This window comes from Pseudophryne corroboree, chromosome 4 (assembly GCF_028390025.1).
Source record: "Pseudophryne corroboree isolate aPseCor3 chromosome 4, aPseCor3.hap2, whole genome shotgun sequence".
Classification (NCBI taxonomy): Eukaryota; Metazoa; Chordata; class Amphibia; order Anura; family Myobatrachidae; genus Pseudophryne; species Pseudophryne corroboree.
In genome coordinates this window covers 730,906,214-730,910,732 of record NC_086447.1, presented here as the reverse complement: position 1 = coordinate 730,910,732, position 4,519 = coordinate 730,906,214, and positions in this window count along the sequence as shown.

Genomic DNA, 4,519 nt, shown 5'->3' with positions numbered 1-4,519 from the left:
ATTCCCCTCATCAGGCTTTTGCAGAAGAAGCTGGAGACATTGAAGGAGGAGCTAACACGGAGCGATTCCGCTAGGCATGTGGGACTTGTGGATGGAGCCCTTAATTCGCTTAACAAGGATTCACGGGTGGTCAATCTGTTGAAATCAGAGCACTACATTTTGGCCACCGTGCTCGATCCTAGATTTAAAGCCTACCTTGGATCTCTCTTTCCGGCAGACACAAGTCTGCTGGGGTTGAAAGACCTGCTGGTGACAAAATTGTCAAGTCAAGCGGAACGCGACCTGTCAACATCTCCTCCTTCACATTCTCCCGCAACTGGGGGTGCGAGGAAAAGGCTCAGAATTCCGAGCCCACCCGCTGGCGGTGATGCAGGGCAGTCTGGAGCGACTGCTGATGCTGACATCTGGTCCGGACTGAAGGACCTGACAACGATTACGGACATGTCGTCTACTGTCACTGCATATGATTCTCTCAACATTGATAGAATGGTGGAGGATTATATGAGTGACCGCATCCAAGTAGGCACGTCACACAGTCCGTACTTATACTGGCAGGAAAAAGAGGCAATTTGGAGGCCCTTGCACAAACTGGCTTTATTCTACCTAAGTTGCCCTCCCACAAGTGTGTACTCCGAAAGAGTGTTTAGTGCCGCCGCTCACCTTGTCAGCAATCGGCGTACGAGGTTACATCCAGAAAATGTGGAGAAGATGATGTTCATTAAAATGAATTATAATCAATTCCTCCGCGGAGACATTGACCAGCAGCAATTGCCTCCACAAAGTACACAGGGAGCTGAGATGGTGGATTCCAGTGGGGACGAATTGATAATCTGTGAGGAGGGGGATGTACACGGTGATATATCGGAGGGTGATGATGAGGTGGACATCTTGCCTCTGTAGAGCCAGTTTGTGCAAGGAGAGATTAATTGCTTCTTTTTTGGGGGGGGTCCAAACCAACCCGTCATATCAGTCACAGTCGTGTGGCAGACCCTGTCACTGAAATGATGGGTTGGTTAAAGTGTGCATGTCCTGTTTTGTTTATACAACATAAGGGTGGGTGGGAGGGCCCAAGGACAATTCCATCTTGCACCTCTTTTTTCTTTTCTTTTTCTTTGCATCATGTGCTGATTGGGGAGGGTTTTTTGGAAGGGACATCCTGCGTGACACTGCAGTGCCACTCCTAAATGGGCCCGGTGCTTGTGTCGGCCACTAGGGTCGCTAATCTTACTCACACAGTCAGCTACCTCATTGCGCCTCTTTTTTTCTTTGCGTCATGTGCTGTTTGGGGAGGGTTTTTTGGAAGGGACATCCTGCGTGACACTGCAGTGCCACTCCTAGATGGGCCCGGTGTTTGTGTCGGCCACTAGGGTCGCTAATCTTACTCACACAGCTACCTCATTGCGCCTCTTTTTTTCTTTGCGTCATGTGCTGTTTGGGGAGGGTTTTTTGGAAGGGACATCCTGCGTGACACTGCAGTGCCACTCCTAGATGGGCCCGGTGTTTGTGTCGGCCACTAGGGTCGCTAATCTTACTCACACAGCTACCTCATTGCGCCTCTTTTTTTCTTTGCGTCATGTGCTGTTTGGGGAGGGTTTTTTGGAAGGGCCATCCTGCGTGACACTGCAGTGCCACTCCTAGATGGGCCCGGTGTTTGTGTCGGCCACTAGGGTCGCTAATCTTACTCACACAGCTACCTCATTGCGCCTCTTTTTTTCTTTGCGTCATGTGCTGTTTGGGGAGGGTTTTTTGGAAGGGACATCCTGCGTGACACTGCAGTGCCACTCCTAGATGGGCCCGGTGTTTGTGTCGGCCACTAGGGTCGCTTATCTTACTCACACAGCGACCTCGGTGCAAATTTTAGGACTAAAAATAATATTGTGAGGTGTGAGGTATTCAGAATAGACTGAAAATGAGTGTAAATTATGGTTTTTGAGGTTAATAATACTTTGGGATCAAAATGACCCCCAAATTCTATGATTTAAGCTGTTTTTTAGTGTTTTTTGAAAAAAACACCCGAATCCAAAACACACCCGAATCCGACAAAAAAAATTCGGTGAGGTTTTGCCAAAACGCGTTCGAACCCAAAACACGGCCGCGGAACCGAACCCAAAACCAAAACACAAAACCCGAAAAATTTCAGGCGCTCATCTCTAATATATATATATATATATATATATATATATATAAAATAAATAAATAGAGAAGAGAGAGACACACATACACACAAAGCTAAGAGAGAAATGGGGGGGAAGGGAGACACATGGAGAGAGAGGGAGGCATGAGGTGGGAAAGAGACAGACATAGAGAGAGAGAATATAGCGAATAGAGATTTTGGAACCCTTGATGGAATAAGCTTTATATAAGGACAGCGGCATGTACTGCAAAAAGGGGTGTGGTCTGACAAGAAAGTGGCATGGCCACACAGGGAGATAGTGGGTGACTGGGAAGGCAGGGGTGACAGGGAGATATAGCACAGTGGGTGACTGGGGTGACAAGGAGATAGTAGAGTGGGTGACCCAGAAGGCAGGGGTGACAAGGAGATAGTACAGTGGTGTAACCGGGGAGGCAGGGGTGACAGGGAGATAGTACAGTGGTGTAACCAGGGAGGCAGGGGTGACAGGGAGATAGTACAGTGGTGTAACCAGGGTGACTGGGGTGACAAGGAGATAGTAGAGTGGGTGACCCAGAAGGCAGGGGTGACAAGGAGATAGTACAGTGGTGTAACCGGGGAGGCAGGGGTGACAGGGAGATAGTACAGTGGTGTAACCAGGGAGGCAGGGGTGACAGGGAGATAGTACAGTGGTGTAACTGGGGAGGCAGGGGTGACAGGGAGATAGTACAGTGGGTGACCCGCCCCTTAGCAGTCCCTGCTGCTCACAGTCACTGACCTTAGTAAAATAGAATGCAGCCACAGGCTCAGTAGCAAGGTCCTGGAGGAGCTCATTCTGCAGTCCACACTCCAGCTGGCGGGCGGGCAGGGAAGCGCTGGCTGGCAGGTGGCAGGGACAGGTAGCGGCAGCCTAGGGTGACCAGTTGGCAGGACTGCCATAAGAAACGGTCGGGCAAGGGACTAACAAAATAGGCAGGCACCCCCCATACACACTGCCCCCATAGCCTCACAGATACATCACCCCCATAACTGTACACACATGCTGCCCCACACACACTGTGCCTCACTCCATACACACAACAGCACTGAAAAAAGGTTTAATTCCAATTACTTCCAGCAGCCTCATTGTGGAACACACGCTGCAGTGCACTCACCCCAGCCAGCAGCCTTTCTACTTACACCAACAGCACCTGTCCCCAGAGCCCAAGGTGCACAGCCAGCTGGCATCTTACCCCAGCGCTCCTCCTGCGTGCCTCCTCTCCCCAGAGCCTGACCGCGCAGCACCTGCAGGTAGCCAGCCAGCATCTCTCACCGCAGCGCTTCTTCCTCCTCTACCGCCGGTTCCCGGAGCCCGGGTCGATATGGTTACTGTCCCACTGTGAGTGACCCACGTGACATTAATGGCAGGAGCTCCCCCTTAAGGTGGCCCGGTGTCCAACGGCGTCTATGGCTCAATTACAGCGTGGAGCCATACACGCTTGCGCAGTCTGCCTAATGGGCCGGCCAGCCCTGAGCCCTGGGACCCCAGATCAGAGCCGGATTTCAAGGGGGCCTGACCACGGGCCCCTTGAGACCCGCTGGGCCCTAGGCCGATGCCTAGGTCGCCTAGCGGTAAATCCGCATCTGGTTAGTGGTCAATACAGAATACAAAAAAAAACTTGCACTCTTTCAATTTAGTGTTTAATGTATACAGGGACATGAAGTTCCACCATAGCTGGATAGCTTTAGTTTCCAGGTGTCTGTTCTGCAGGCTAGGCGTTTAGCATTTAAACCATACTTCCCTACAAAAAGAATGATTCTCTCTCAGATTTCCAGGAAAGTAAACCAGGATTTTGGATCTGGCCCACATCACCTGGAAAGTGGCCAGTCTGGTGGTTGATGACAAGTTTCGTGGTGAATCTCATCATTAATTCACTGTTCTGTATATTATACAGATAAGCTCCTGTGTCCAAGTTGTAATAATACCCAGAGTAAATAGAGTTAACAGCTGTAACCGCTGTAATTCCTATTGTTGTAACACAGTCACTGACCATGAATTAGTAGTTATTTACTAATTATTGGCGATAACTACTAAGGGGCCTATAGTTTAAATGAGGGGATTCTTTAAAACAAGGATGCCCCTGACTCTCTACGTTTCTGGAAGGGCCATATAAAGCAATTTTAATGCCCTCCCCACCCATTCCCGGGCTTTTAACAATAGTGGGTAATGTGGTTTGAGGAGGTGGGGTTTAATGACATCATCCTGTCTGGTGCAATGTGTTATCAAACTCTACCCACCAACAGATCCAACAGTTGAAATACCAATATTGTAGGTTATTACGTACAGTTTAAGAGACTGATAATATATTGTTTTATCATCACTTTAAAATAATTTTTCTTTGCTTGGATATATATTATTCTTTTGTGTGC